Source organism: Tamandua tetradactyla, chromosome 10 (assembly GCF_023851605.1).
Source record: "Tamandua tetradactyla isolate mTamTet1 chromosome 10, mTamTet1.pri, whole genome shotgun sequence".
Taxonomy (NCBI): domain Eukaryota; kingdom Metazoa; phylum Chordata; class Mammalia; order Pilosa; family Myrmecophagidae; genus Tamandua; species Tamandua tetradactyla.
In genome coordinates, this window is record NC_135336.1 from 6,633,185 (window position 1) to 6,654,978 (window position 21,794).

At 39.9% G+C, this 21,794-nt stretch overlaps 1 pseudogene; it reads right to left on the reverse strand.

The window, feature by feature from the left end:
- The window catches only part of LOC143648907 (aldo-keto reductase family 1 member B1 pseudogene), a 72,436-nt pseudogene extending 52,635 nt beyond the window's left edge, over nucleotides 1-19,801 (reverse strand).
- Between the last annotated feature and the right edge of the window lie 1,993 nt (nucleotides 19,802-21,794).

The following is a 21,794-nucleotide window of genomic DNA, read 5'->3' on the forward strand; positions in this document are numbered from 1 at the left end:
TAAACTGGAAGGCTGGTATATTAAGTTATCAGTCAGATGATTGCCTCTGTGGCTGATTACATATGCGATCCACTAAGGCATTTCTTCTACAATGAGATAGTCCAATCAGATTAAGGCTTTCAAGAAAGAAGAGTCTCTTTCACTGCTTCTTCAGCCAGTGAGCCCCTCCTGTGGAGTCCATCCAGACCCTTCTTCAGATCTGCCAGCTTCACAGCCCACCTTATGGATTTTGGACTCTTCCATTCCTTTGGTTGCATGAGACACCTTTATAAATCTCACATTTACAGATTTCTCCTGTTGGTTCTGTTTCTCTAGAGAACCCTGAGTAACACATGGGCATAGTGTCATTCCTGACATGTTGTTAGGACTTAGTAAGTGACATCACCGTATTTTACATGATGCCACTTTATTTTCATTTAGTCTCAACAAAGAGAAGCACAAAGCCTTATTCTAAGGGTGGTTTCTTCTCCCAGGAGCTCTAAGACTTGGGTACAACACTCCCTCTATCTTTAATCTTCAGTTCTCACGTTCCCTGACATTCCCTCACAGCTCACTTTTCAGGACAGCCAGGGATATCTGTTGATAAGACCCCTGCCCTGGGAAGGAGTGGGGCTGTGAACCAAGTTGAGGCCCCTCAGTGGGAAGGCCAGTCTCCATAGAAAATCCTCCAAGGCGATTAAGTCCACTAACCAGGCTTTGCTCCCCCCACCAATCAGGGTTCTCAGACTTTCATCGAGGAATACCTTCCTGAGGCTGTGCAGAGTGCCCAGGAGTGGTCCAAAACCACCCACTGCTACCTCTGTGGAGAATCCCATTTGCATGTTAGATAGTCTCCATAAACACTCTTTTTATTGTCTCTACCAGACATTTCTTAGTTTCTCTTTTTAAACAAGTGTATTTTAGAAGGTAAAACAGCTGGCAAGCCACATGATATACTTTCTCTGTCCAGGGTGGCCAAATAATGGTACTATAAATACTTTCTCATGCTGGGTATACTTTCTCCACTGTATAAAAGCCTCCTTTCAGTCCACCATCTCATTGGCTTCTCCAACAAGACTGGTGGTCAACTGGTCTAATTACCTTGTTTTTCATATAAGGAAACTGAGAACTGCTCGGGAGAGCAGGCTTGGCCAAAATGAATCCACATAGTAAATTTTTGAGGAGCCAGGGCAACTGAGTGGGTGTTGTAGAACCTGGCTCAAGACATTACACAAAGTTGTACAATTAGCAGTAATGAAGCCAGAGTTCAGACAGCAGCTTTGAGTAAGTGTGGGATTCTTTTAATCAAGGGTCTGTAAGGAAATATATTGTGACTTTGACATTTAGTGGTTGTCCTGGTTAGCTCATTCACTTGGGTCATCTCGCTTTGTCTTTGACTGGGCTGTTTGACAACTTTATGGATAGAAATTAAGTTGTAGAAAACTGATAGTAATGCAAATAATTCTTGACCATAGAAATGCAAATTATATCTGATGGAATGCAATAGATTATTTCATTGTGAATAGTGACCAGCTTTGTATCTTCTTATAAATTCATTTATCATTCCATATTCAACTGTAAATGTGTGGCACTCTGAGTTCACTATTAAATTCAGTGTAGTATCTAATCTCCTTATTATTTGAAGAGTTAAATAACATTTTTGACCTGTTCACTTTTTATCTTTATGAGTCACGATTATATACCCTGTTTTAAAATATATCCTTTAATAAGTCTTCGTGTGAGCAATACCTTATTTTCCACACTTTGCTCTGTTCCCATAGTCCGCTTAAAGTATAGATGTAAGTTCCTGTGAACTTCTGAACACTATGGGAATAATAGCTCATTTTGTAAAGTACTTTAGCATTTACAAAGCTCCTTCACGTTCATCATCCCATTTGATTCCTGCAATCAGCCTAGAAGAGCAGATACCTTTCCCATTTCACAAATGGGGAAAACGAGGGCCAGAGGGAAAAAAATGTGTTTTATAAAATCAAGGGCTTATAGCTATGGGGGACAGAGCCATGGCCTTGGCATAAGTCTCCTCTCTCAAGCTCTATGCTCATCAACTTCACTAAGCATGGTTTTTCCCTTGATAAAAAATGCCATGAATCCCACTGACAGGCCCTGAGAGGGAGAGCTGTTGCTTTGGAAAGAATAGGGCCCAATATTTGGATGCATTGAAAATTCTGAGAAGTGACAGTTGCATCACCAAGGATATTGTTCAGTTCAGCTCCTTTTTTCATTTTTCCCCTTGAGAACAAAAGCCAATTTTACATTTTAATGGATTTAACTACTGCGTGGAGTTCTGAGCAGATAGAAAAGTAACAGGCAGTGATGATGCAGGGATTTGAATTAATTTGGAGTTTTCATCTCTGTGATGAATGTGGTTATTAGTGTTAATGCTTGAACTTCATGTTAACAGGGTGTTGCTGTGAATTTGAAACATTAAAACTGGCCTGATTTCCTATTATTTGTTTGCTTAATTATTAATCAGTCCATTCATAATTGCTACAGTGTTGATTAAAAAAATGCCCCCTGCATGCAACTTCTCAGCTTGACTTAATAAAGAATAACATCAAGTCTCATTTAACCAATGTTTAGTACTAATAGGTTGTCCTTATCTATTTTGATGCCTTTCCTCTTGAGATCCTAAACACAGCGTGGACATTCCCTCCTTTGTTCTCATACCATTGTGAAGAGGAAGACAAAGTCTCAGAGCTTATGAAAACTGCCTGAACTGGAACTTAAGAGTACCAGAGCTCTGTTCATTTAAACTCTCAGAGCAACCCAGAAAGACCCATGCCTCTTCTCTGGGCCTCAGTTTCCCCTCTTCTCAAGTAAAATAAGAGCTTTAGAATAGAAAATATCTCTGTTTCCTTTCAGTTCTATGGTTCAGAGAGCAACTCAAAATGGAGAGATGACTGGTGAGTTATAGTGTTGACTAAGACATTATCTATCTTATAATACATTCATTCTGCAAAGAGGACAATGAGACCCAAAATAGATTAGAGGTGTCAAAGTTCAGAGAGCAGGTTTGGCTAGAGCCTGAATCTGAATCCAAGCTTCCTAATTCCTAACCCAGTGCTGTATGCCTCTCACTTTATTTATAAAATATCTTTCATATGTAGTAATGAATATATCAGACTTCGATAAAAATTTCTACTCTCTTAATACAAATGTTAACTTTTTGCCATATTCATTCTCTTTCGTCCCCCACCTCAACATAATATTAAAATTCAGCTGAATCCCAAACCCTCCAGCAATCATCCTCAAAAGTGACCACAATCTTGTGGTTTGTGTGTATTATTCTTATGTTACTGTTGTGGTTGTTAATATTTTTATCATATATGTAAATATTCATTTTCTATTTGATTCATTGAAATTTATTCTGTTTTCCTTTTTACTGGCTTGGAATTATACCTTCTATCTCTTTTATTTTATGTATTGATTTTTAATATACCTACTTGACATTAAAATGATCTCCGTTTAATCAGAATCTCTTGTCTCTCCTAAGAAAAGCCAACAAGAACACCTATCCTCTCACTCTTGTTGTTGGTTGTCAATAATTAAATTCTATGTTTTTAAAGCACATCTAATTAGTCATTATTATTTTTTTATAGCCTATGCTTATTTAGACTGAGGCAATGTTACTTAAGTATTTTCTCATCACTGTTTCTTAAATAGCACTACCCAATACATCTTCAGGTTTCTAGGTTTAATACCGAGAAGTCTGTTGTTAGTCCAATTGATGTTCCCCTAATGACAATTTCTCTTTTTCTCTGCAGTAGCTTTTAAGATCTTATCTTTCTTTGGTGTTCTGTACTTTCACCTCAAAATAACTAGGTCTGCATTCATTTCTTCTTAGTGTTACTCGGGATATATTATAAATTTCTAATCTGAGGGTTAATGTCTCATCAATTCTAGAAAATTATCAGACATTATCTCATTGAATATTCACTCTCTCCTATTCTTTCTTCTTTCCCTTTGAGTTCTTATTAAAAAGTTGCTGGCTGCATTCCAGTTAATGTCCTAAATCTGTCTTTTAGGCATTAATTCTCTCTGTAACTGTATCTAATCTGTTATTTAACTATCTGTCAATTTTCGATTTCAAAGATTTAGTTTTAACTTCTATAAATACCATTTCTTTCTTTCTAAAATCTGCCTATTCTTTCTTCAAGGAGTTTAATTTTTTTCTAATAGTTTAATAATTTCTTATTTTTAATAATTTATTTTAGATTCTTCCTAAGATGACATTATCCCAAGTTCTCTCGTTTGTTATATCTATTTACTTTTATTTCTCTTGTGTGTTCTGCAATCTTGTGTGAGCCAATTTTCAATGATAGTTTGGGAGTAGGTAGAAATTAAATGTGTAACCAAGAAATCAGGATTTAAGGGATGATTTTGATTACTGAATCATTGTATAAATATTTCTTTTTGCTTTCCGGCATATTGGAGCAGATAGGGAAATACCTGAAATCTCTGAATTGTAATCCAGCTGCCTTTTTCTCTGATAATGGTTGTATAGCCCTTATCTTCTGCCCCTGTGATTGTAAAAACCCACCAACCTTCATCTGTACCTAGTTATCTAGTTTTTCAACTTTAGAGTCTTGTAATCACTAATGATAGCCCCAATGGTTTTTAATGAAGGGTCTTGGGTCAGTCCAGAACTAACCCACCCCAAGTCCCCAATTATCTTGATGATTGAGATGAGATTCAACCTAAGTGGGCCCACCCGACATACGCAGTAGTTTAGACTTTAACCTACAAGTCCCCTATACCTCATTCTACCATTTTCATATACGCATTCTGTGACTACATGTAATCAGTCTACAGATGTGGTGGACTGAATTATGACTCTCAAAGAAATCAAAATCATAATTCCTGGAATATGTGAATGTTACTTTACATAGCAGAAGGGATTTTTGCATACAGGATTAAGTGAAAGCTTTTGACATGGGGATGTAATCCTGTGTCATATGAGATGCCCTAAATGTAATCACAAGTGTCTTTATATGAAGGAAGCAGATGGAGATTTGACTACAGAAAGAAGGTAATGCAATGATAAGAGCAGATACTGAGGTTGAAAGAAGTGGTCATGAACCAGAGTACAAGGACTACAGTTCTTGAAGTTGGAAAAATCAAGGAAACAGATTCTTCCCTAGAGCTTCTCAAAGGAGCATGGCCCTGTCAATACCTTGATTTTAGACTTCAGACCTCCAGAAATGTAAGAGAGTAACTATGCGTTGTTTCCAGCCACTGTGTTAGTAGTAATTTGTTATAGTAGCCATAGGAAACAATAGAGCTGAAAAGCAAAGATTTTCCAGTACTCTCTTTGAGAGCACTGTGCTTCAAAGTCTTCTACTAAGAAACGTTACTTGCTTTTCATGAAGGCTAGCAGTGAGGATGTTGTCACTTCTGCCAAGTCAGGCTGGGAAGACATTGAATGACAAGATTCTACAGCCCTCCTGCCTGTAAATCATCCTTAAGAGGTAGAAAAAATATATATGATTTCATAAGTCTGAGCTTTTCTTATTAACCAAATCAGTGACTCCAGATAATATGTTCCAGTTGTTAGCGACAGTGGTAATAGAAGGTGGTGCTTGTATTCCATGTGTTTTATAAATTTCCACACATAGGCAGGAAAAGGAACTTGGGCAACTTATTTAAGTTCTACAGCTCAGTTTTCTCATCTGAAAAATGGAACTAATAATAGTAGTACCTCTTTCACAGTGATATGGTAAAGCTCCAATTATACAGCACATGCAAAGTGCCTCGTGGCCTTTGCCATGCATGCAGACAGACTGAGGGTCTCTGGAGGACTTAACTTAGGAGGAGCCCACAGTGACTGTTGTCCAAGAATTGTGAGAAGAGAGTAGGGTGAGATGGACCCAGAAAGATTCATGGGAAGCTTTGAGGACTGTACTGGTTTGAAAGAATTTATATACCCTACAAAAGCCATGTTTTTTCGTTGTTGTTGTTGTTGTTTGTTTATTCATAATTTTTACTCATTGGTCCATACTCCAGATAAAGAGAACATCAGACACAAGGTTTTCGCAATGACACAGTCACATTGTAAATGTTATATCTTTATAAAATCATCTTCAAGAAACAAGGCTATTGGAGAATAGCTCTATAATTTCAGGTACTTCCCTTTAGCCACTCAAATACACCATAAACTGAAAAAAGATATCTGTATAATATATAACAATAACCTCTAGGATAACCTCCCAACTCTGTTTGAAATCTCTCAGTCACTGACACTTTATTTTGTCTCATTTCTCTCTTCCCCTTTTTGGTCAAGAAGGTTTTCTTAATTCCTTGATGCTGAATCTCAGCTCATTCTAGGATTTCTGTTCCACATTGCCAGGGAAGTTTACACCCCTGGGAGTCATGTCCACATAGAAAGGGGGAAGGCAGTACGTTCATTTGCCATGTTGGCTGAGAGAGAGAGAGAGGCCACATCTGAGCAACAAAAGAGATTCTCTGGGAGGTGACTCAGGCCTAATTTTAAGTAGACTTAGCCTATCCTTTGTGGAATAAGTTTTATAAGAACAAACCCCAAGATCAAGAGCTCAGCCTATTGATTTGGTTGTCCCCACTGAAAAGCCATGTTTTAATTCTAATCAGTCATGTGGGAGTAACCATTTCTTTCAATGCCTATTTGATAATGTAGGTTAGAAACTTGATTGGGTTGTCTCCATGGAGATGTGACTCACCCACTTGCAGGTATTAACCTTTCATTAGAGGGGGATGCGACTACACCCATTCCAGGTGAGTCTTGATTTGTTTGCTGGAGTCCTTTAAAAGAGGAAGCATTTTGGAGAAAGCATGAGAATGATAGGAGAGCAACAGAGCAGAGTCACGAGAATGATGAAAGCAGCAGAGACACGAGAACTACAGAGTCCACCAGCCAGCAACCTTTGGAGATGAGGGAGAATGCCCCCAGGGGAACTTCATGAAGCAAGGGGCCTGGAGAAGAAGTTAGAAGATGTTACCATGTTTTCCATGTGCCTTTCCAGTTGAGAGAGAAACCCTGAACTTCATCGGCCTTTCTTGAGGGAAGGTAACCTCTTGTTGGTGTTAATTCGGACATTTTTATAGACTTGCTTTAATTGGGACATTTTCTCAGACTTAGAACTATAGTTTTGTAACTTAATAAATTTCCCCTTTTTAAAAGCCATTCCATTTCTGGTAATCACATTCCTGCAGATAGCAAACTAGTACAAGGACTAAATAAAGAAATGAAATAAATTCTACCATCAGCACAGTATTGGAAAACTGGAGGCAATTCTGTTTATTTTTGAAGGATAAGGGCTTAGTTTTTGAAATAGAAGATGCTAATAAGATTGCTATGTTGTTGATCCAACAAACATGTGCTTGCAGGATGATTTCCCTATGAAGTCTAGATGCTAAGTTCTGTGAAGGAAACAAACCTCAACAGCAGCCTTACTTTTCCCATGTATATAACACTCACCTGTTACAAGGGGGCTTTCCTACACGATATTTGCAAGTAAATCTCATTAGCATCCTCTGAGCTGAAAAGTCCAGAAACTACTTATCTGCATTTTATTGGTGAAAAAGCAGACCCCAGGCTTAACAGGACAAAGCTGTGTCTCAGCCCAGTCTCCAGTTCAGCACAGTTGACCTTTATACCATGGACAACAAAAGGGATTTTGAGTATTGGTGTTCACATACTCAAAATCGAGTAAGGAAGAAAAGACAGGCCAAAAATTAAAACAAAATGGAAGGCATTACAAAATAGAAAGTGACCACTGCAAAATATAAAAGGTGACAAAAATAAAGGTCTTTGGAATCTCAGTAAAGTGTGGTGTGGGTTCAGGTGCCTGGCATAAGATACCATGTCCTTGGAGGGACATTAAAACCTGCACATTTCAAATTCATCAGTTTGAGAGCTAAAATCCCACAACTCAACAGTAATGTAAATGGTTTCAGGCTATGTCAATGTGTTGCTCTGCATTCTCAATTTTACATGCAATGATTATGCACTTACTTTTTGTTGGGAATTGATCACACCGAACAGAAAACTATATACCATGGAACTAACTTGATTTAGTGAAAGGCGTGTTCGTTCCACTTGAGTCACCAGGAGAGCTGGGTTTCAGGTCCTGCTGTGCCTGTGGCCTTGGATAATGTGTTTTCCCTTCAGTCTTTCTTTTCCCTTACATATATTAGGAATTTAAAAATTCCCATGCTGCTCTAACATTCTAAATTTGAATAAGGATGAAGGCTACTCTGGGGCCTTCTTTTTCATTTCTCCTTCTATTTGCCATTGTCTTTAAAATGATTTCCCTTCTATTCTTTCCACTTATTTCTTTCCCACTCCTTTGGGGGTGGCCCCTCCTCTTTCCTCCCTCATGTTTATTCGCCTTCTCACGTTCTGTCCTGTGTCTGCATCTTTTCTTCCTCATTACCTAAGTATATGGAAATTGGCCATGCTGCTGATGCGGAAGCAATTTTTAAAATTGGTATAATGTACCAACGTCAAACATGACGAATTCTTCCACTTTTGGACTCCTCATGATTTTAATCATCCCAAATCAGCCAGTTAAGAAATGACAGCATGAGGACCAAATTTCCTTAGCATTACTTTTTTTGTTTTGTCCTTTGATGGTTTGTGTGTGTGTGTGTGTGTGTGTGTGTGTGTGCGCGCGTATGTGTGTGTGTTGCATTCAACAAAGTCATTATTGGGCTCAGGCACTATTTAACTCATCAAGTGGCATTGAGCAATGCCATTTGAGCATCTGCTGTGTGCCGGGCACTGTCTGCGTAGCTGGAGGTGGGGGATATAAAAAAAGAACAATCTTTAGTGTCTGCAGTCAGAATGGTATATAAGGGCTCAGTGAATGAGAACACGTGGGGATGGTTAGAATTAAAGAAAGGAGCTTTGATGATATTTTAGTCCATAACCAAGGAATGCCTAACTTTTGTTCTAAGCACAGGTTTCTTGGGTATTGCTGAACACACAGTAAATAGCAGCAGCATAGGAATAAAATTTCCCTTTGGTCTCTGAAACTAGGGACTCATAATTCCTGATAAAAGGCTCTCTGGTAAAACCTGATTTAGAGAACATGACTTAGACCTATTAACTGCCTTCCTAAGCACCAAATCTCTATCTTGGGACACCTTACTAAGGATGGAGAAAGAAAAAGAATTGGGGCCCCAGAGTAACCATGGGCTTGCTTACTCAATCAGCCATGAGTGGAAGCCAAAGACCAACAAAGCTAGCTAATCTGGCCTGGGGACCAGACTTTGCATGAGACCCAGGCAAAGAAAGCAAGATAAAACACTGCATAGTGGTGCTTCTAGTACAATGTACAGTATGCCAGGCCACAAGTAAATCGGTGTCCCTGAATGTCATTGCTCTGGAAAGTTAGAATATTCTCCTGTCTTTGGAGGGGGAGTAGCTGGAGAGCAAATGCTCCCCCTATCCCATTAAGGCAGGAGAAGTTACTGATGTGATGTAACTTGCATTAGTCTGTGGGAAGAGCAGGAGGATTCTGTCTACCAATGGGGCTACTGAGGAGGATAGATTCAGGGTAGAGGAGTGGGGTCAGCCCCACTTGGGATTATATGAGAAAGTTCAGAAAAATGGGCAAAGTATTGTCGTATCTGGATAATATGGTGAATTATATTCTGATTTCTGAGTAAATTCTCAGATAGGCAAAGTGGCTTAGCCAAGGCCACGCTGCAGAACCAATCACAAAAACTGGATTTTTTGAATCCAACTCCAGGATTCTTTCCATTTTACCACAGTAGCCAGGATTATAGTCACAGGTCCAGGGAGTCGGTATCAGCAGATTACTGTAGCAGGGGCCCAGAATACAAATAGTCTGAAAAAAAAACCAAATGTAAAGACCCAGACTGGGCATCAAAGATAGGATCCCAATCCTCAGGAAAAGTACAGGACAAAGGAGAATGGAAAAAAGCACGGCAAGGGCCTAATCAGAGAGGGATTTGGGATGAGCTTGGTTTCCAGGAAAACACAGATAGAAAGTTCAAAAGTTGAGGCCAGTTGGAGTCCACTGCAGACCAAGGCAGGATGTGAGTCCCTGGGCCAGAACCACCATGTCAGAGGGCTCCTGTAGCCAACCCGCCTGTGGCTAGGTTATCCTGACCTAACCAGCGAAGGCTTCAGAACATCTATTGGTGTGCCCAGGGTTGTTCCACTCATGCATATGTCTCCTTCTCTGTGAAATTTCTGTAAAGGCCCTTGTCTTCACTAATATCATGAGTTATGATATTTTACATATGTAATGGGGTGGGAAGTTGTTAGAATAAAAGCAGCCACCAGAATTTCTTGGTAGAAGGGAACTGTACTTAGACAAATTTTGAGTGCTTAGAGGAGAGGGTTATAATGAGAGGGATATACAACAGATCAGAACTAATTTGCTCAAAATCAAAAAGGGATTGTTTACTACTTCAGAGAGGAGAAAGGAAGTCATCCACGCTAATGTGACCCTCACCATGATCTCCTCAAAATCCAGAGTAAAATCTATAAAATCATTGTAAAATACTTGATAAGAGTAGATTTCATGGGGGCACAGCTAAAGGGATTGTATTCAAAGCATTGCAGGGAAGACAGTTCCCATGAGCACTGGCATTGAGTTAAGAATTCAGCAGAGATCTCTAATGGAAATCCTAGGGAGGGCTTCAGAATATAACAGGGGTAGAATGGAGATTTAGGGCAGGTTTAACCAGACCTCCCAGAAGCAGAAGGGCTTCTTGAGTCTGATGTCTGGACTACATTCAAGCATCCTTTATGCCCTGAACTGCAAATTTTCTGGTAGCAGGGGCTCTCTCTACTACATTTTAGTTTCCCTGGTATCTAGCACAATTCTTGGCACATGGGATGCTCTAAATAATGGAGAATGCACAATATAGAATAAAGTCAAAGGAACCACCAAGGAGACCTTATTATTGCCTGTGGCAATTTTGTAGCTCAGATTGAAATCTCTTTCATTCACCACTTAGATGCTATTGAATATAGTTTGTCCAAACTCTGTTATTCAAAATTTGATTAATTTGAGCTCAAAATGACATTTCCAAATTCCCTATTTCCAAACACATAGCTCATCAGAACACCTCCCACTATTTACAATTTTGCTTCATTGAAATATGATGATGCCAGGCAGATAGCGGTGTGTGTTCAGTGGAATTCAATTTTCCTGATCACTGACTCCATCGATCAGTCTGTCTGCAAAGGGCTGATGCAAGCATCAATCCACCTCTTATAGGCAGTGGGTGAGCTGCTCCTATTATTTCTGCATGTGAAAAGGGTTGTTAGTCTCTAATTATGGGATTCTGGAGGATCACTTGATTATTGTTGCTGTATGCTTTATGGAGTTCCTACCGTGAGCTAGGCATTTTTACTATGTGTTCATGTTTAATCTTTAAAATTGACATTTTGTGGATAAAGAAGCAGAGGCTGAAAGCACTTGGGGGAATTGTCCCTGGTCACAGAGATGATTATGTGTAGAGCCATGATTCAAACACAATTCTTTTGATTCCAGAACTGAGTGCCATCCATCATGCTAGGCTTTCCTCTTGGGGATTGTTTGGGGCTGAGGCAGGAAGTTAGAGAGAGGTGATTACGGAAAAAAATTGGAGACAAGCTAAAGGGGGAGAAGCATGACTATTTTCTATCAATCCACAAACTCAAGGGCTTTCAGTCTCTCCTGGGATCCATTGCGCCTGCACAGGCATTTATCACTGCAACTGGTAACCCATAACCCTCCCTTGCAGGCCTCTCCCGGTAAAGTGTGAGCTCTTTGAGGGTAGTGCACCTCGAGCATGTGCAGAGCTGAGACCCAGGCCGTGCACAGCCAATGCCAGACAGACTGAAGCCCAGGGAAGGAGGCTTTGTGGATCCTGCAGGAAAGTGGCTTCCTCATTGGATTTGCCAGAGAAAATGACCTGGGTATTCAACTCAGGCAGAAGGACCGAAAATATGACTGGGACTCACCCAGAATTTCAACATACCTGATAGCATAGCCAACTCAATTCTGCCTCAATATAAAACTCGCACTATATGCTCCCTTTTCTAACGCGGGTAAAGTTTGGGAAGTGCCCATGGGGCATTTGCCCCAGCTCCATTAAAGACCAGGGACAATGATTTTCAAGCTTCATGAAACTTTCTTTGTTGCTGGTAATTGTGTTAACAGATATCTGTTACATCATAGCTTCCCTCAAAGCATGAAATGCATGCAAAATCTCAAAGTTCCCAAGACAAAGTTTGAGAAAAGTTCTTTCTTCAGAAAAGAATTATAACTAATCAAAATTGATTAATTAATTAGCCTAAACTTCTCTAAAGGCTGAATCATGCATCAAGAATATTCCCTCTTCAAAATACTTTTTTTTTTCTCAGAACAATCACTTTTTTAATTCAAAAGTCTGGATGTTTTCATAAACTTCTGGACTTGTCAACAGGGCCTTGTTAACAAAGCAGAGGATCACATATGACACACATAGCAAACCTGAAGTAGTGCAGATACTATTATTTCCATTTCACAGATGGACAAACTGGTGGTCAGAGATTATTTGTGACTTATCCAAGTTCACACAGCTAAAAACGATGGCACCGGAATGAGATCTGCATACTGCGCTGCTCAATTCAACATCATGCTATACATTAATGTTAGACTCATGCCAAACTCCGTTTTATCACAGTCATAATATTATCATTCAACTTCGACCCCTTAAACCTTCAACCACATTCATTTTTCCTAGAAAAAAGGAGCCAACACAGATTTAAACTGCTGGGTTGAATACAATCCAGCTTCGCCCTGAGTGGAGAAGCTCCAGAAAGTAATTTTGATGGGCAGCAAAAGGTCATGATAGTGTCTGAAAAAGCTGTATAGGCTTTATTTAAAGTTGTCTGTCAACATGTGGGTTCTTAAGCAGAGTCTTAGATAATCTTTCTAATCCTATTAAAGGCTAACTCCTATTCCCAACCAGCTGATAAAGTCCCACAGTATTGTGGATCAAAATAAACACTCTGGGTCAAAAGATTTCATTGTTTTGCTCTCAGGCTAAGTATTTGATTCCTTTTATTTCTGTTTTGGACAGCAGTTTTCAGAGCTTCAAAGGTGTAAATGTTTGTGTGTATCTATAATGTTTTCAAGTCCTAGAAATTATATGGTAAATTTCAAAGCAACCTACATTGGTAGCCTCTCAGATAGAACTAATACGTCCACTCAGATATATTTATATTTTAATTATACAATTATTAAGAAGGTTGTCTAGAAATTGGTTAGTCACCTTGAGTCTGATATTTTGTGTTCCAACTGCCAAAAAAAAAGAATGAAAACCAGAAGAAACTTGAAAAGAAATGAACAGATGGAAGGACATATGGACACAGACACATAAACATCAATAATAACTCCTAAAATGTACAAAATGTGCTACAGTTTATGAAGCATGTTACTTACTAACATCTGTATTTTGACCTTCAACACAACCCTGTATCTGAAGTGGATAAACTTTAATTACCACCATTTTTAAAATAAGGAAGTAGAAAGGCAGAACCAAGTCTAGAGTCCAGTTTGGGGGCTTCCAGTCTAGAGTGTTACCTACCCTGTCATTTCCAGCCTCAACTCACAAACATCTATGTTAGCCGCCTTCATTTACACAGTGTTACCAGTATAAACCACTGGTAAACGTACTTTATGTTGACTCATTTAATATGTAGATGCACATACTCTGACCCAAAATGCAATTGAACTTTTCCAGTTTTATATAAATCCACTAAGTATAATTTATGGCAGCAGAGGTATGTTAATCACCAAAATAAAGTTAACCAATGGCTACATAAATAGTACAGTTTTAAATGGTCTGTGCTACATTTGTTCAACACTATCCACTTTTCAAAACACTCTCACACACACTCTCTTTTTATCCTCACCAGAGTCCCATAAGGTGGGCATAACTATCTCCATTTAACACTGAACGGATACTGAAGCTCTGTTTCCTAGAACTGAGTCAAAGTTGTGTTTTGGGATTTTTGTTTTTGTTTTTTGACAAGAAGCCAAACCTGTTGCTACTGGTGGCTGCTAGAGATGGGGTGTGTTGGTTATTGGGAGGGAGAGGTATTGGGAAAAGCAAGGAATGGAAGGTGGGGTAGAGGGAGAACCCAAGGGGCTCAGAAGGCAAAGCCAAAGACTTGCTTTGAATAGCAGTGCGATCAAGGGAGAGGCTTTCTTTTCCCTCATGCTTTATCTTTTATTGGCATTTTTCCCCTCACTTTCTATATACTCCTTCACCGTGAACCCATTATGTGCTCAAGAGCCTGTGCACTGCAGATATTCTCCTCCCAGGACTCTTGTAATTCTATCTGCCCCCCCATTCTATCTGCACCCACACTCTGGAGATATGGAAAAGAAGGTGGTAGGGTGGGAGCAGGGAGACCAGTACCCACTGTCTCCCTGGAAGCCTGATGGGTTGGGATAATTATAGGGATGCATAGATGGAAATATGCACACTTCCTCTCAATTCATGGTGACAGCTCTACAATATCTGTGGTTGACCGCCGTGACCACCTCACCTCTGCACTCCTGGTGCTGGTATCCTATGAAGCCAGAACTTTAGGGGTCTAACTACCACTTGGCAAAAACTTCAAGGTTCTTTTTAAATTTTTTTTACAATCATTTATCATTCACTGAAAATGAGCGCCATACAGAGAACAAGGGAGAGAGGTAAATTTTTATTTATTTAGCAGGTACTTTCATACTTGCTATGTTTTTGGTATTACTTGAGACAAAGTATCTAAAATAACAAGGTGAGACCAATGACTAGACTGTTCTAAATAAACAGTTCAAGAATGAAGGTTGCTGACAAATTACTTGTAATTACCAAATTGCTGGAGTAGGCATCAGGATAATTTTACTGAAACATTCTCAGAAGATGTTAGAGGCTTGTGCAGGGTGTGGAGGCAGACGGTGGTCCTAGCATATGATTGGGGAAGGAGAGTGATATGGGAGGTGTCTGAGACACACAAGTAGTGGTGATGACATCAGTCAGTGGGTCCTGGGACCTCAGATATAGAACTGGAAAGAAGACTCCAGAGAGAAGGCGGAGCTTCAGTACAGTAGAAATTCAAGACCCCAAGGACTCGTTTAGAAATTCCATTGAGAATATACCCAATAACTATTGACAAGGAAGTGACCCTCTTCCAACAGAGTGGGGGGTCACCCCCCACTCCAATGAGTGAGTTTGGGAGGGACACATTTGAAGTAAAGAGGAAGGAAGGGATCGCCTATTTGAGTGGCCAGAGAGTGCAATGAGGCTTGCTCTTTGATGTGGCTGAAATATTATGCCCCTTCTTGTTCATACGAGATTGGAAGAAGTCAGTGTGCTTTCTAGAGAGCCCGAGCAGGAGTCAAGGGGCTAAGCGGCCAAACAAGGGCTAAATTTACTGGACTGGGGATATGTCATGGGGGCTTGGTCAGAAGATTAAGGCAAAAGATCCCCATTTAAAGAATATGGACCCAAGCAGGATCAGCAGCTAGGTTGTCTTGATGTTAATTACCCTGCACTCCTCGCATGTGAAGATTTAAATCCCTTCTGTCAGTGATAGTACTGATCTCTGAGACAGTTATGGGACTGAATTAGTAGGGGGCTAGTGGAAATACAGTGATAGAGGTCAAGGACAGCAAATTCCAGGATTGGAGGAGTGGGGATGCAAGGGCCCAGTCAGCCCCTACAACTTGTTCAAACTGTTTATCCACAGAACTTTGTGTACAGCTCTGTGTCGGCAATTATTATAATCTATCACAACTATATCTGTTTACCCTGTGGACTACAATTTTTTGGAGGTGGGGGGCACATGGGCAGGCACTGGAAATCAAACCTGGGTCTCCGGCATGGCAGGCAAAAACTCTACCCCTGAACCACCATTGCCTGCCCCAGACCACAAATTTTTAAGTAGAGATTTTGAAGAGAATGCCTAAGAGCATCAGCTCAGGCACCATAAAGCATAGATTCAAATTCCAGCTCTGACACTTACTGTTTGTGAGATCTCATACCTTCCCTAGGTCTCAGGTTTCTCATTTTTATAATGGGATAATATCCCTTTTACTGCTGGAGTGAGATTTAAATGAGCTAATAAGGACATTAGAATATCTCCTTTCTGAGCTTCGATTTCCTTATCTGTAAAATGAGGTGGTGGGATGGATCATATGACTCCAAAAGTCTCTTTTCACCTCTAGAAGAATGTAATTCTAACAGATCAGGTCAGAGTTTAAATTTGGATCCTGGTTGTCTCTCCTGTATTCTGCAACTTATGTTTTTTTTCTGGAAAGGTTTAGGAGCAGTGTCTTCAATATAAAGGGTTGTCCTATGAAGGTGGGATCTGATACAATCTTAGAGTACCAAGGAAAAGACACCAGATGAAAGTTACATTCAATTTCCTAATTATGTTCTAACAATTGCAACAAATTTACTGTGATTTACATATTTACAGCTGTTAAGAATGGAATCATGTTCCCCATAAGGGCATGATCAATTCCTATTCCCCCATCCCATGGGTGTGAACTCCTCTATAAACAGGACCTTCAAAGGTTCTATTTGGATGAGGTCAAATTGAATCAGGGTGGGACTTAATCCAATATGGCTGAAGTCCTTACCAGCAAAGGAAATTGGACACAGAAGTAGGAATCAGAGGATAAGACAAGAAAAGACATATCACCATGGGGTAGAGGATTGCTGGAAAATTGTTATCAGAACACAATAGACTTTGGAGAAATTGTAGACTGCTGCCCCTTGATTTCGGACTTGTAGCCCCCCAAACAGTTGTTTAGGCCAACCAGTATGTGTTATTTGTCATAGCAGCCCTGGCAAACCAAGACTTGAACCTGATAGTTTTTTTCTTCATTAAATCACTGCAGCTTTATTGAACAGTATCAAAAGAGGTGGAATACTCCTTTTACTGGTAAGACATCAATCCCATCAGTGTTAATCACTAAACCTAGTAAGCGGTAAAGTCAACATCTGAGCTCATGCCTTATCTCACTCAAAGCTTGGAATTCTTAACTACTACCTTTTACTCACCATTGTAAAAGTAAAAGAAAAAAAAAGACGACATTCTGCTTTTAGTAGTACATGCTTTTGTACTGGCTTTAAGGTAGTAAATGTGGCAATAGGAAATCATCACACCTTCATTTAAGTCTCTATGCCAGTGGCCATTTTGCTGTGAGAACCTAGGGGTTCTGAAGTAGCTCTTTAGCAAAGAGAGTGAAAGAAAGTCTTCTTTTTTTTCAGTTGTCTCATTACTTTCTATGACCTTTAGTCCATTCTGTTAGGTGTTTATTTCCATATGGGTCTGGTGTATTTTAAGCCCATTTTGTCTTTGATCTGCCCAGTGCTGGTTTGTGACTTATAATAAGGTAGTTTGTGAAATATAGTCCCATCAACTGTCCCTTTACCCTTGGGGGAGGTTTTCTTAGGATAGGAAGTTATTTGTAGAGTTGACAGTCATCCCAGTTGATGCTTTAAAGCTGCATGTGACTTAAGAGTCACCACAGACAGTAAGTTCTTTTTTCTGGTCCTCTTTGTATTGTTATTTTCTTGTCTTTATAATTAACTTGCCTTGAATAACATATTAAAATTTTTTCTCTTTAAGGAAAATATTTTTAACCATTTTTTACATTTCATATTTCTATATTTGTGTGACCCCGAGTTCCTAGTAAAACTATTTTTCATATGGAAAACTTTCAGCTTAATTTTTATGAGATCAGTATAGTATTTACGAAGATCTGAGTCTCCCATGTCATCTGCCTTCTGTATCTTGCGTATCAGGCCTTAGGGTAACAATAGTTATAAAAAAGATACCCCCCAAAATGCAATAACTTAGAGAAGATAAATTTCTCACATAGCAGCCTAGTGCTCTACCAGGTATTTCAAGGACCTGGGCGCACACTGACTATGCTATTTTCAAAACAGGACTCCCAGAGTCATTCCAGCAGTCTTCATTCTAGCCAGTCTGAAGGCAGGACCTCTGGAAGTCCAGGCTCTTTTAAGCAAATAAGGTGAAGTGTTATTTCTCTCATTCTTTGTAAGAACTTGGTCACATGATTACTTATAGCTGCAGGAGAGACTGGGAAATGTAGTCCCTTCTTGCACAACCAGATCCAGTTATTACAATGGATTGGATGTAAAGATCGTGAAATTTATTTCTAGTTTTTCAACCTATTGGAATGCGTTTGAAAGCTGCACTGATTCAGTACTGGCGGCTCCTTGAGAAACGTCACCAAGGTATTGTACCTAGATGGGGGGCGGGGCGAACACTTCTTTGGCTTAGAGAACAAAGCGTGGAAATCCTCCCGCGCGGGGCGTGTTGGTGCCACCGGTTCCTGCCCGCGCGAAGGTGGGCGATGCGCGCCTTGTTTCTTCCTGGCCTCCCTCGTGTGCTTCTTCCGGCGCTGTGCGGACCTCTTTCTCCCTTGTGATGCTCGCTCGTGGGGGTGAGGTGGGGGGAAGGCTCACACTCGGAGCTTCTTGGGGCCATGCTCAGGACAACCCCAGGAGGCATCTGTTAGCCAGGAGTGACCGGGTATTAGCACTTATTGCAGGTTACCCTTCTATGCTCATTACATCCTCATCAGGAACAGCTGACATTCGTTGTTCCCTGATTAGGATCCAGGAGCCTTGCAGCGTCTTGAGGCTAATAATTTTTAGAAAAGAACAAAAGTGTTTAGGACTTGGGAAACGTGTAGCTAAGAGTAATCTGAAGGCACTACTGCATCTAATTGAGAGACTAACTCTCGTTTGGAGTCAAGCTGAAGTTTTAAGGATGTTCGGTAGCCACATTAATGGATTAAAAAAAGAAAATTCCTGGGGTAGGGAGAACTTTGGAGATTGCATTGTCCAATGCATCTATTTTATATATCATGAACTGAGGCTGAGAGGTTAAAGAGCTGCATGGTGTTAGTCAGAAAACTTTTGTCTTCCCCTTGTCATTGCACTGCCCCAAGCTGTTATCGTCATGCCATGTGACAGTTAGAAAAACTTAATGGCACCAGGCTTAATGATTGATCGATTTTTCTCAAGTGTTGTGTTCCACACAAAAGGAGGAATCACTGAAATCTGAATTGCGACACAAGCTGCTCCCTGTGAAATTTCGAAGTCTTTGCTACTACACCCAGTTGTAGGAACGACCTTCATCTCAGAGGCCATAATTCAGATGATGCTATAGTTCTTTGCAATCCCAGCCTCTGCCTTTGTTATTACCCAGTACTATAGGCACATATTTAATAGTGTTAAACTCACTGAAGTTGCTCAGCTCCATCCAATAAAAGCGATTGGCCAAGATCAAATGAGCATTTCATTGGCGATTTTTAATACAATACAAATTTACTGAGTGATGATGACAGGATGTCTCAGAATTGATAATGTACTGAATTGTCCTTCAGATTCAAATTCCCTTACTTGTGCCTGCCCATGCAAAAAAAAAAAACAAAAACAAATAACCCCCCCCCCCCCCAAATTCCCTTGCTTAGGAGAAAAGTGCAAAAGGGAGATGGCTGAGAAAACCAAGACACTTTAGCATCATCACAGAAGAGGCATATCTTTAAAGGTATGAGAATAGTTTCTTTGCATGGCAATTTTCAGAGCAGGGTTCCAGAAGAAGTTGCAGAAGAGTCAGAGTGGCTTTCCTCAGGTCATATACTGAGGAAACCTTCTGATATCCCATGCTGGAGCTCCTGTGAGAAACCAGAAGTTCAGGAGATGTGGTCAGACCTAGGACATTGGGAACTTCTCTGGCTTGCAAGCTGCCCCTGAGTGTGGTGGCTATCAGTTCAAGCTCCATTGTCCAGGGGAAGGTGAAAACTGCTTGATGGGAGCTGGAAGCGCCAGAATGGAGTTCCAGTCTGACAGGAGGGGCGTGAGGCAGGAGCACTCGAGCAATGGCGATGTGGACTCAGGCTTGTGCAACAGCAAAGTCCATAGGAACAGCTTGTTTGAGCAGGACTCCAGAGCTGATGGGGTGACGGGGGGGGGGGGGGGGGGGGGGCTGAAGGTGGAAGGAAAGACCAGATCTGATTTCCTAAGATGAGGGGTATGTTAAGACATAGGTGGGGTGTCTTGGCTGAATGAAAATGGCTAGTGTTTATACAGACTGCATTCTTAGCAGGTAATTGGGAGAGAAAAATCTAGTTGCATTGACTGTGCAAACAGCAGGATGCAGGTCAAAACTTGAATGAGGGAGTATACTGGGCTAGAGTCTTCCTAGGCAAGATGGCCACCAAGCACAAAGCAGAACTCACTCTACACCTTGCCCAGTGACCTTAGAACTCCAGACTTGGCTCATGAAAGAGGAAGGAGGCCTCAGTCTCACAGTGGGAAAAGGTCAGCACGTAGGGACTGGAACTGATGTTTTGAATGCCACTGCTCATCTATAGTCAGATATTAGCATCATAGAGGGCACATAGTTAAACTCTGGCAGAGAGAACTCAGTGCCATTCTTTTTTTTTTCCACAATATTGCATATTTTTAATAAAATGCACCATTGTGTTAACATGAGCAAAATGATTAAAACCTTTTAGATATAGGTAGTGGAGTTAAAGGGCAATGTTTGATTTAATAAAATGTGAGTGTTAATGAAATATAGATTTTAATCTAAATTTTCATAATGAACAGTCATGGATTCACCATACTATCACTTAAACAAGATCAACCTACAGGAAATAAAAAAGCTTCCAAACTCAGGAAAAAAACTAATTTTAAAATTTGTAAAATTTTTACTGTTTAAGAAAAACACTTGATTCCATATGTTAGTTCATTTAACTAAACTTTTAAATGCGTTTCTTAATTCTCCTACATATAAAATTATTATATGAGGAGAAAAAACATGAAAAGGGGTGCACAAGGAGTGTTTATAGTAAAATTATTATTTTGTATAATTTCTTAGATTACTTTCTTTTTACCATGTACCTTATTAAATAAAGCATTGTACTCAATGCCAATTTTTCTCTCTTATATTTCTTTGTTATATGCCTTTCATTTCTCTATTATCTATTAGTTATACAAGAAATACATGGTCTGGATAATTTTTTTTAATCTGTAAGTAAAACAAGTATAGTCTGTCTTAACCCTGTTTTGGTTTGTTAAACGCTACCAGAATGCAATATTTCAGAAGTGGGTTGGCTTTTATAAAGGGAATTTATTAAGTTGCAAGTTTATTTTTCTACAGCTACAAAAATGTTCAAACTAAGGCATCCAGGGAAATATACCTTAATTCAAGAAAGACTGATGGGTCTAGAACACCCCTATCAACTGGGAAGGCATGTGGCTGCTATCTGCTGGGGTCTTTGGCTCCTTGTTTCAAATAGCTTCCCTGGGGTGCTTTCTTTCTTTGTCTCCAAAGGTCTCTGGCTGCATAAGCTCCAAAGCTTTTTCCCAAATTGTTCCCTCTTAAACGACTCCAGTAAGCAACCCAAGCTTGAAGGGTAGAGACACATCTCCATGGAAACTATCTAATCAAAAGGTCCCACCCATAACTGAGTGGATCGCATTTCCATGAAAACTGAACTTTATCAAAAGATCCCACCCCATACTGAATCAAGGTTAAAGAACATGGCTTTTCTGGGACATACAACAGTTTCAAACCAGCACATACCCTTAGTTACACTCTCCGCTAAAGGTAGTCAGTATTAATATATTATTATGTGTTTTTCTCTAAACAGTTGTATGCATTTTTGAACAAAGATCTGTGATGTGATTAGTAAATGATTTTTTTTTAGTCATTCATTATGTTTTCATGCCTGAGCATGATTTTCAATTGCTAGAAACATGTTGATGTG